Source organism: Ascidiella aspersa, chromosome 1, assembly GCF_963924565.1.
Source record: "Ascidiella aspersa chromosome 1, kaAscAspe10.2, whole genome shotgun sequence".
NCBI lineage: Eukaryota > Metazoa > Chordata > Ascidiacea > Phlebobranchia > Ascidiidae > Ascidiella > Ascidiella aspersa.
The window spans coordinates 14,088,130-14,100,709 of NC_139447.1; the positions used below are offsets into that span (position 1 = coordinate 14,088,130).

Below are 12,580 nucleotides of genomic sequence, written 5' to 3' on the forward strand. Positions count from 1 at the left end.
TCTGTTGACATGACTGAACAAGTGATTACTTGACTAAAGGAAGTTTGGATTTGCCATTCAACTCAATCAGTCAATGTCTCCAAGTGTAACCATCCACAGTTTGTGTCCACTTTATATAAAATGACACAGTGAAAACGGATTTAATGTTAAGTCAGGAGCTGGCTAGTAGCTACTACAACGGAAGGGAAAGATCTGTTCAGTGTTTTGGACAATTTCTTTAAGCAAGGGGAATTAACTGGTTTGAAAAATGTTAGTTGGATGACGGCAGATGGTGCTTCAGCAATGCTTGGATTTTTGCAGGGCTCTGTGAAGATGTCGGTTCCGATCATAAGTGTCTCCTTTTCCACACAGAGGTCCGCTGACTTTCCCGCGGGAATGTGACAATGAGGGTCTTTGTATACCTAGTTATGAATTACAGACATTTTTCAAAAGAAAGAACTCACGACTTTCAAGATGATTTGGAGAACGATAAGTTTATCTCACGGCTGGCTTACATGTCGGACATTTTGGAGGCTCTAACCCAGTGTTTCTTAACCTTTTTTATTTGGGGGCGCACCTAGAGACGTATGAAAACGTAGCGGCGCACCTTGCGAGCGAAGCGAGCGCGAATTTTTTTGGGTGTACCGGTATTTCTCTTAAAAATTGCCTTCTCCTTTTTTTAATATGTAAGTTTTATGGCAGGGAGTCGAACCGGAACCGAACCGGAACTTTATGAACCGGTTTTGGGTCAATTTTTTCCGAACCGTAACCGAACCTGAACCGGTTTTTATAAGATTTTAAGGAGCCGAACCGGAACTGAACCGAATAATTTGAAAGTACCTGAACCTTAACCGAACCCGAACCTGTAAATAAAAGCGGTTCGCTCCTGCATGACGTCACAACTTCGATTTTACAGAGTCAAGTTACGCCATGCTCGAAATTTTATGAAAAAAATATGAATATTGAATGAAAAAATCGTTGATTTTTTATTTTTTAGATATTTCAATATTGAGTTGCTGCTTTTTAATCAGTCACGTAACTTAGATTAAATGACTTGAAAATTTATGAAAAAAATATGAATATTGAATGAAAAAATCGTTGATTTTTTATTTTTTAGATATTTCAATATTGAGTTGCTGCTTTTTAATCAGTCACGTAACTTAGATTAAATGACCATTTATCGACCCACATTTTGAGATTTAACGCAAATTATATTGCATCTGAACCGGAACTTTATGAACCGGTTTTGAAATAGCGATGGTTGAACCGGAGCTGAACCGGAACTTTTAAATTCCCCCGAACCGAAACCGGAACTGAACCGGATTCCGAAAAAATCCTTGAACCCGAACCGAACCTGAACCGGAAAAGTCAAACGGTTCGACTCCCTGTTTTATAGTTGCATATCTATAGGGACTCCAGCCTTTAAGATTAAAAACGTTAATTTGTCCATTTAAGTCTTATCCCGATTAATTTTGGACTGCGAATATGGCGTTAATATGTCGGTGGTTCTTAATGTGCCTACTATGGTAGCCTATTATAAATTATCTACTGATTTAGATATTGTTGCTTTGTAGGCTTTATTGCGTCTTCTACTTGAAGGGCTTGTGGAATCAATAAACTAAGCTTAATAGAAAAGTAAAAATATATGTTTTGTGTAATAGGACCTACATTTTTTTTTCTTTTTGCTCGCGGCGCACCTGTCAGCCTTGCGCGGCGCACCGGTTGAGAAACGCTGCTCTAAACTTTGTAAATCTTTCGTTCAAAGGACCAAACATCAATATCACAGTTTTTATTACAAAGCTGGAGCATTGATTCGCAAACTAGATATCTGGACTAAAAACGTGGAGAGCCAACAGTGCGGAATGTTTAAACTGTTACCAGTCTTCCAGTGGCCCCAGTGATAAATTATCTCAAGAAATTGCTAACCACCTTAAGCTGCTCAGAACGGAACTAATGAATCATTTTCCAGATTTCGGAAGTTGCACCTACGCTGTCAATGTATTCTGCATAAATCCAGTTTTTTACGCCTAGGAACAGGAGAACAGAAAAGATTATTGACATTCAAGTTGACGAGACAGCGAAAGCAAAGCAGAAGGAATGCTCCTCCATAAATTTCTGGTTAACCATGGTTTCCACTTAGGCCCGAAATGCTGTTCCTCAGCTACTAACTTTTCCCTCGACATGGGAGTTTGTGCAAGGGTTCTTGGCCTTGATGGCCATTAAGTCCAAGAGCCGGAATCATCTGACTGGGCCTAAACATGATTTTCAATGTGCTGTGAGTAATGTTTTTACCTCGGATAGACAAGCTTTGTGCAAAGAAACAGTTGCATCTATTACATTAAATTGTGTTTCATTGCTATTCATTGGTGGTATGGTATAGTGCAGAGGTTTTCAACCTATGGGCCATGACGCTGTTTTTAGTGGGCCACAGAGCTTGGCATCCAGCGATATCAGAAATCATGTCACTAAACACATAATAGTCCGGCAGATAAATAGAAAACACCTAGAGTCCTAGACCTAATTTTATGTTTTTGAATTCATTTCTTTAAAGAATGTGTTAGATTTCACCTCCCAACGGGTGGTACAGATGCCGGGAAGGTTGTCCAAACGTGACAATCGCCTTCGTTACGTATTCATTGTTACGTTAATCGTTTTGTTTGCGAACAGTAATTTTGTCTAGTTTAGGACATTGTTTTGTGACGAAAGGTTTGGTGTGTTCTGTAAACCAAAAAGGTATAAATTGCTTTACATTTCTTCAGAATAATAGCATAAATTTAAGTGAAAAAAAATTAAAATTGACGACAACGTTGAACTGCTTGGCTTGACATTGCCCGTAAGAACTTGTTTAATGCCTTGTTGAAAAGTTATGATTTAAAACTGCTGTTAACCGGTGGCCATTTTGAACGTAGATAAGTAGAGTAATTATATTCTCTGTGAAAGAACTGTGACGTATTTCGAATGGTGTGTATGTTGTACATACTAAATGTCGTGTAACGTTGTTATAGTACGCAAATATGACTTAAGTTTTACTGTAGTGATTTTTAATTGCAGCGTTTTGGCATCTGCGTCCATTGAACAGCCACGTGTTGGTTGTCTTGGACAGGTCATAGTTGGTGTGTATGTGTTACTTGTTATGTGTTAATCTTGCGTTTACGCCTCTTCGTTTTCTTAATAGAAAACCGCGCTAAAGGAGAAGGCGTGCGTCTTTCACTCGTCTGTTTTTATATTGAGCTGTTACTCGCCTGGCTGTCCCAAGCCACGTCATTTAAGTATTGGGCGACGCGACACAACACATTTGAAATAATGTACAAGCTTTATTGATCTATTGTGTTGTTGAAACTTGGTGTTTTTCATTGAACGTTAATTGGCCAACGCCATTTTTATACTAATCTAGTGGGTCATGAGCAAAAAAGGTTGAAAACCCCTGGTAGATAACGGTAAATACCACCGTGATAACGGTAATAACTATAGGGCGATTATTTTTTGACTCGTCAAAAAAGTCAAAATTTTGTCAAAATTTACACGTTTGGTCAAAATTTGTCAGAATTATTGTCAAAATCGCCTAAAAATGCACATACACCGTTTACAAATTTAAAAAACTAAAGTAGAACTTCGTTTTTGCTTTTAATAGTTTCGTATCTCAGATTTGGACAAATGCATTACACAGCATTGCTTTTTTCGCTTGTGATTTGCAATTATCCAATTTCCTATTTTGATAACTAGGTTTTTGTTAATTTTCTGCAATGAGTTTTACGGTGTATTTCAACTGTTTACACAACATTTTTCTAAATACCCAGTGTCTTGTTTTTCTTGGCATTTTTCTAAATGTTTGTCTTTTTGATATTCCAAAAATATCAACTAAGCTCTTAATATGTATGAACAATCCCAACATGATATTTGATTTGTGAACCACAAACAGTCAGTAAAACATCTAAGACGTGTGGTGTGGATGACGGCGCTCAGACACTAATGCAGTACATCAAACAACAATATGTTGTTTAAATCAATGTATCATAATAATAGGTTATGATAAAATTTGAAATGTTTAGGTTAAAATTTCTCATTGTTTAGGTAAAAAATAATCGCCCTGGTAATAACTATTAAATACTGGTGCATTCGAGTAGAATAATTTATTCAGGAGCCAGGTGGTAGCAAGGTATAGTATAGTAACCGAACGAGTAACCTTATATACAACTTTCCTTTAATCGGCTAATGGGGCTAAATTTTAACAATTTTTATATTGTTCAGTGTAGTGCTTAAATATCTTAAGCAAAAATTAAAAAAAAATTGTCGATGAGTAAAGTGTTTTTAATCGTGAGTAAAGTGTTTTTTAATCTTATTTTTTCCCTATAGCAATAGTAGTTCGCTGGGTTTTCGCCCTAAATTAGTATTCGGAAAAGTTATTTGGATGGAAAACGTGTAATGCAGTGAAATTTCAACTATCCTTATGTTGTTCAGTGATGTTTTCATGTGTAATGTAGAGTTTGAGAAATAATAATTTTCGGTGTAGAAAGTGTTTTAAATTAACCTTACCTTTGTTTGAAGTTTTATTACAATTTGCGCATAAGTATTTTTAAAAAAAGTGGTTTTGTTAGAAAACCAGTAATGGTTGAAAGTAGATTACTACATTTTATAGTCATGGTTTACCCACGAGGCAAACAATTTTTTATGAAGCTAGCAAATGTAACCAACTTATTGCAACGTAATATGTAAATTGGCAATTTTCATTTACAAACGGGATTATTTTTACGTTGAATGCAGTTTGGTAGCACACAACACAACATTGCTTTTTGGTTACATACTTTTTTGCATTGTACAAAAAGCTGTGTACACAGAGTGATTTAATCTCACAACACGAACAATGAAAGCCATTGCAGACTCACCAAATCTGTTAATCTATGATGCAGGGCAGACGACTAGAAAAAACAACTAGCCTACAGTGAGGTTCGAACTCACGGCCTCCGGTCAAGCCGTGACCGTCGCTCTACCTACTGAGCTATGCAGGTTCAGAGAGGAGCAAGTCGAGAAACAACCATACGCCAATGCTTGCTCAATCTGTTAGCACAGGCAACCTTATTAAAGAGGTCACAGTACCATATCATTTATTCAATAATACATGCACACATATGTGTGTTAACAACTGAAATCTAGCCCTTATGAAGCTCTCACCAATGTCTGCCAAAGTTTTTGGTGAGTCTGCAATGGCTTTCGGTGTACTAATTATACGTAAGCCGTAATCGTTGGTCAAAAAGCAGCTTCAGAAAGGCTAGATCTCAGTTGTTAACACACATATGTCTGCATGTTTCACGAAGAATTAATTTCGATTTTTTTTTTTAAGTTTAAAATTTCTCACAGTTTTACCACGAAAAATTTAGGCAAGGTTAGCATAATATAGCGCAGGGGTGGGCAATTATTTTTAACCGCGGGCCACATCAGAAACTTATAATGTTGTCGCGGGCCGGGTCAAAAAAGAGGATCTCAAATGCACGCGAATTTTTCTAGGCGAACCGGTATTTCTCTTAAATTGCCTTTATTATATAGGTTTTATATAGTTGCATATCTTTAAAGGGACTCCAGCCTTAAGACTAAAAACCTTATTTTGTCCATCTTGTTTCGATTAATTTTGGACTTATTTCGTGTTTAGGTCTTAGTTAGACTATAAAAGTCTTGTGGAATCAATGAGCTAAGCTTAATAGGAAAGTAAAAAATATATTTTGGAGCATAATGGTTGGAGGTTGTAGTAAGACGTAATAAGAATACGCATTATGCTCCAAAGTTTGTTGTCAGCCACTATGGAGAAGGCTATGTTGAAAATGAATAAAGAGTTATTTGAAACGTTCAAAATGATACCTACTTATGTATGGGCTTTGATATTCTTATTACGTCTTAAAAAATATATGTTTCATATAATAGTATAATAGGACCTACATTATTTTTTCCTTTTGCTCGCGGCACACCTGGCAGTCTTCTGCGCCGCGGCGCACCGGTTGAGAAACGCTGGCGAAGTTAAGATTTTTATGCTCAGTATTTTCAGAACAGTGTAAAATTATAAAGTGTGATCAGTAAGTTTGCCAATCGGTTTGTAAAAAATTAGTCTCTTCTATGAACAAAAGACGGGGCAACGAGCGCTCGTCTCAAGGAGCGTCGTCGCAATTATCTTAAACCTGGCCAATGGTCATAGCAATCTTAAACGGTCACCGGTTAAACACTTGTTTATTTTTTATTTACCCACGCAAATTTTGATATAGTTCGCAAGCCATCGCGTTTACTGCGACAGGTTACCAGCAAGCAATTTACACTTTTCAGGGTTGTTCCTAAGAAAAAAATTACACTCGCCAGCCTGGCGAGCGGCTTCAATCAGCACTCGCCCAGACGAAATAACACTCGCCAAATTTGTTGGCACGCAATTTGCAAATTACCGTTCTAGCGCGGTCATTTCTTGGGTTATCGTTAACCTGTATTATGGTTTCTATACGTAAACATTAGTGTTTATAAAAGTCTGGTCGTTTATTTCCATACATGGATGAACAAATTAATTCCCCATAAAGCAGTTTACGCTTAAAACTATGTTTTTCAGCCGAAATATTTTTTACAGTCTTTATTGAAATAATAACACTGGCAATTTAGTAGCCACGGCATGCCTGTTTCCAATTGTATCGTATTCTGATTTTTCTGTGCTTGAAGGACGTTTCACCGCAGGTTGCTTCGCGCTAGAAACAAAACGCCACATTTCGCCTAACACTAAAGTTACTGGTTGAACAGCAACACAAAATAATTGTAAATTTACAACTAAACCATTCTTTTACAGTTAACAACCATATGCCAGAGATTCTGTGCTGTGCGACGCCCTATAGTGGGTCGTTTCAATTTTCCAAGGGCGTCCTCAATGGTTTCGATTCATATCTAAACATAATTGCGATATAAAATATTCACAGACAGTTATTTTTTCAGCTTTGGCTTGGTTGACCGCTATGAGCTTAAAAGATCGCAACAACATACTTACGTAGACTCATTATTAATTCTCAGCTACATTTACACAAGTAGGCGATATTTCAAAATACCATAGTGTTCAGTGGGCCATTTCGGTCCCTCAAAACCTTCTTAAAAAGACTGCTTACAAATAATATACGGCATTTTTATTCGAACTTATTGTTGCCCAAAACTGCAGCAATTGCTTATAATTTTCTTATACAAACAATTCAATCAATACAGAAAAGCAAAATTATTATCGCTGGGTGCATCGCAAGTCCAATAAACTTTTCCAAAGGCGTCAACGACTGGGTTAAACATTAGAAAATTAACAACGTTTAAGTTAAACAATAAACCTCAACTATTTACCACTGCAGCAATGACGTCTTTGATTGTTTGCCGGTAAACAATTTTTAAAACGGGACAAAGAGTGTTTATTACGATCATACAACGGGACAAAGATTCTCTATTAAGAGCTTCGAACGTGACTTCGATTAAGCTTATTATTTGTGTAGTGTTAAATATATTTGCGCCTTAGTGTTTAACGAAATAACTGGCGCTAAGTAATATTTCGCTTAGTAGTGTTGCTTAACACAACTTAAAAATTTCTCGCCGAAGCCACTCGCCAGTCGGGCGAGTTGGTGTCAATCAGCACTCGCTCGGAGCGATTTGCACTCGCATTGGCAAGCGGGCGAGTGCTTAAGCCCAACCCTGCTTTTAAAAACGATACGAATTATTCCTACGTTGTAGGCCATTTGGTACAGGGAATACGGATTTGCTTAAATATTACACAAGTCGATCAAGTATTGCTCCTATACGCTCCACGGGTCGTATCCAGTGTTCCCTTTAAGAAAATTTTCAACTGAGCAAATATTTTTTTCTATAGTGAGCAAGAATATTGTAACGCTGAGTTGGCAGGGACTGGGGCAGATCAATGTTTTTGTATGGGGGCGAATCGTGACAATTTTAAAGATGGCGAAAAAGACACAAAACGTGACGTCATCAAACAATAATTCTCAAAAAGCTTTCTGTTCCCGGTTAAGGCTGGAAATGTGCAACTGCAATCGACTTCAAATACATTCACTGAAATGGTAACAAAGCGGTCGCGCAAAATAATATCCGATTATTATTCGGGATAAAGTTACGAAACGTCTATTTTTGAAAGATATGATACGTGCTCATCCCTTTAGCAAACAATCAAGATTCGTGAACTACTCGCTCATTACCCCTAGGGGGGTGCCAAACAATTTTCAGAGGCCGAGGGGCGCCAGCTCTACACGAATGTTTAACTTTTTAAAATGCTTTTATTGGTATCATGTTGCGTTTGTTGTTAATTTTACTTTCATGCTGTCCTATGCTTTGGATCAACGTTGCACACGTGTAGATAAGTAACTGACGAAAAACGGTTCATAATTTTGCGATTTGTTAACTTTTGGGCTAGTTTGTGTTAATAGTTTCTCGTTTTTTGGACAATATTTGCTACTTATTATGCCGATTTGGTTTGTCGGAACGGTATGATATGGTTGATGGAAAACTAACTTGTGCAAAGGAGTTGGGCACCATGCCAACCTCTCCACAAAATGTGTTTTTGCCAATTTTAACAAAATAACTGCGAAAAAATTTTGCTCTTCGCGCGAACCTGTGGAGATACCAAGACTTTTCTTGTGCGAGTTTGTAATGTTATTTGCAGTATATAGACTTTGCAATGTGTGTCATCACAATGTTTGAAACACAACTAACGCAATGTTTAATTTTTACGCTTCGGGCGACATGTGCATTGCAGCCTTTCAACTGTGGAAAAGTGCAGCCTTTCAACTGTGGAATCAAAACTGCCTTCACAACATTTTTGTTAAAATCAGCTCCATGAAAACTAACATATGGAGTACAAGCAAATTTTTGTGTGTCTCCCAGTTAAAATTTAGCTAATTCAAACGAAAAAAACGAAAATTATTTCGCGCTTCGCGACAACAGTCAACTTTGTATTTTATGTTGTCGCATTGATATGTAATCGAAAATACGCACTGATATGTAATCGAATACATAGTGTGATGGTTTTAGTAGTATTTACGGGACTATTAGGCGTTCCTAAAGGCTTTACGAAAAGCAAAGGCGCGCAAGTTAAATTGGCTAAAGTTGGCATAAATGCCTATATGTGATGAACTCAAATATGACGTTGAACGCTGGAAAATAATCAAACCACATTCAGTTCGATTTTACTAAATGTATGACTTTTCAACTATTTTTTGTCATCAGCAAGGAGAAAAGTAATTTGTATTAAATACGTTATTTTTTGGAAACCTAATATAAAACATTTTTTGCCATGCAGCCTGTTTGGTGTACGTTATTATTTATATGAAAATACTCCGCGAACTACACGTGTTGAAGTGTACTTACTGAAATTAGTTTTTATTGAACAAATTGCAACTATAAGTTACAAGTGCTATATGTCAAGCGCTACGTTTCAAATTTTCTGAATATTAATGGTTTGTTTTCAACTTTTATTTGTCTATGATAATTTTTAAGTGCTCTTGTGTATCTTGACGAGCGACCCAGAAGGATTATCATGCGGCCAAAGTTTAGGTCGCGACCCATACGTTGGGAAACACTGATCTACATCACATCAACGTTATATGTTACAATTACTAAATGTTTTAAAGTTAGTTGCACGTGACTAAGTATGCCAAATATGTAGAAAATATTAGGTGTAAAACATTGTAAGTCAAATATCTGCAGCTGGCCGCCTCCAAGGTCGTTGAGAAAGACTTGGGGGTTGATAATATTGGGAACCCACAAGCAAAATAACACTACCTAAAAGTTTTTGTTTGGAATAGATTCGCAATAAATTTCATCTGCCGTAATTGCAACTTTGGAGCTAAAAATGGAATTTTTACATCAAAATCACCATGAGTGAAATATAAATGGGCCTTTTGAAAAAGCTCTAACCTCTCTCGCGTTATAAACGGGCAAGCATTTGAACAGTATTGGCAAAACAACGTTTAGAGCGCAGTGCTCTGCAATCTTTTTTCACTTGCGGCACACCAACAAAGCTAAAATAATTGGGCGGCACACCTACGAAATATAAGTCGATCGACACTAGACCACAAGAGCAATATCCCGACTGCACAGACAAAAATGTCCGATTTAGGATTAAACGCGCCAAAGGCGCCGAAAATTTGACGTTATTCTTTTATCTTCTGATTTTACGGTCTTACTAAAATATCTTAAGACGGCCAAAGGAACTTAGGGAAAGAGAAGACCGAAATTAAAAAACATCAACGTTGGAATAAAACACAGTTCGGAATAAAACCAAAATAGGACTATTATCTATAGTCGTATAATAACCCCAACCATTGGCCACCACTAACCCCAAACACGGAAAACCAACCAATGCTCAAACAGTGGCGCTAAAGGCGCCGTAATCGCCGATTCAACAAAAATGCGTAACTTCAACACCAAAACATCCAATGTCAGATAACTCCCGATCACCCCTTATCGTCTCTTTACATTTTTAGGCATTATTTTGTCCATTTAGGCTTTTTTTCCAACAACTTTAGGTCTTATTCCGACCGGTTTGGGCACTTTTAGACGATTTTAAATCTTATTATATGCTGGTTAGAAAAAAAAATGGGTTATTCGTTTAATTCTGCTGTACAAAGTACAATTAAAAAAACTCAAGTAAACAGCTCCGGGAACGTCGCGGCACACCTGGGTTCGTCTCGCGGCACACCAGTGTCACACCGGTTGCGGAGCACTGGTTTCGAGAGAACACCCATGTGCAAACTTGACAACACTGTGCAGTGTGTATAAGGTTCCTGTAACATTTAATTCACTGCAACTAATTAATTTCAGTAAAAAGAATACATTAAATAGGCACGAAACGATTGTTGTGTGATAATAAATCAAGGCAAATAAGTAGTTTCAAAAAGATATTCGTGTTGGAAAAGCTTGACCTTAAATAAATTGAAACATTTTTTTTCTCAGCGCATTCGCGCCCTCAGTTTAAGAGCCCCTGCATATGATCATTTTTTCGGAATTGTAGATTTTTATTGTTATCGCCGCGAACAAAACTTGCTGCTAGGGTAGTTTTAAAGCTATTGCAAGGAACGTTTGACAGGAACTGGTAAAGGAACGCAAATTAAATACATTTTTATTCGTAGAACAAAGTATTGGCTGAGCAGTGCTCATGCCTAAAAAACAGCAACAATTATACACAAGATGTCGCAAGCCACATTAAGTGCCAATAATTTTTCTGCCAAGTATAAAAAAGGAAATATCGTGTTGCGGCCCTAAACCTTTAAAAATTGCTTTAATTCACAGTTTTTCTTTCAGCAGTGGGCACTAACTTTGAGTAAACCCTTTAAGCATTCAATTATCAGGATTTCAACGAGAAATACACATATAGTCTTAAACATTTATTTACATTCAGTAAGTTGACACTTTCCGCAACCTGGTTACAATGTACAACAATACACGTTGTCCAAATTTAAATCTCAATTATTAGTTTTGCAATAACACAGGGAACGTTTGCATTTTTTTATAACCATAACGTGTATGTTCTTTAGGTAAAATCACAGAGTGGTGTAAGTTACACTTTTCCTTTTAAAATAAGTTTTAATGCCAAGAAAGAGCCGATTAGCTACAATTGCTGTATACAAAATCAGTGAGTCTGTTAGTTTACCATCTGATCAAGGTAAATTACATTACCATAATCCAAAACACAATTCTAGTAATAATGCCCCCCTTGGGCAGCGCACGGACGCTCCCTGAATGAAGTCACGTCCACTCGCGTTAGTCCAATTTGACCCGACGGCCGGCGAAATCGTCGATATTCATTATTTAACATAGTCTGCGGTGTCTAGACGTCACGTGACCCTACCTGCTTAAACGCGATCGAACGAGGCGTGCGTCGCTCTTTTCAGAAATTAAAGAACTGCGGCTGGGCTCGGGCTTTTTCTCTTCAATATTCTCGCTCAGCCTTGCGGCTTCGCTTTAGCGCCGTCGCCGGTCAACACAGGCCCGAATTCGCTCGGCGATATGTAGCAATCTTTACAGGCTCGCCCAAGGTCTGAGCCTCCGAGCCGCTGGCGCCTTGTTTCCTTTTTATGTGTGTCTTTGCCAGTTACCTTTAAGGCCGTTTGCTCAACTCGCAGTTTTGTTCCTGCTTTAAAACGCCGAGACTCGCAAGACACGGATTTAGGCAGACTAAACACAATACCTTTTTGGAGTTCTGCACCATTTTGAATTGCAATAAGTACAACAAATGTCTTGGCTTTGACACGATCGCTTTATTCTCCACAGCAATGTTGGGTAACGCCATGATTGTATGACACTACTGCTCGCGTTTTTAAAGTAGAAATTAAAATTAAAAATACTAAGGTTGCTTTTATGAAAAAACACAAAATATAGCACAAACCGCGGGTGTTTTACAGAGGGCGCTGCAATCCATTGGTCGTAATGAGTGCGAATACAGACTAACAATGAAAGAGGCACCTCTACAGGTTCTTTTAATCAGCCTGCGCTACATAGGAAAGAGAGAAGCCGTACCGCCGGCGTGGGTCATCGTCTGGGAGCATTTACGGGAGAGAATGTTCAGGCTGCAGCTTCATTTGACAGCAGTTTAACCCGAAGTGGT

The 12,580-nt window shown here is 37.8% G+C and overlaps 1 pseudogene; it reads left to right on the forward strand.

The window, feature by feature from the left end:
• The first annotated feature begins 258 nt into the window (after positions 1–258).
• Positions 259–2,321, forward strand: LOC146167914 (zinc finger BED domain-containing protein 5-like; annotated as a pseudogene).
• The last annotated feature ends 10,259 nt before the right edge of the window (positions 2,322–12,580 follow it).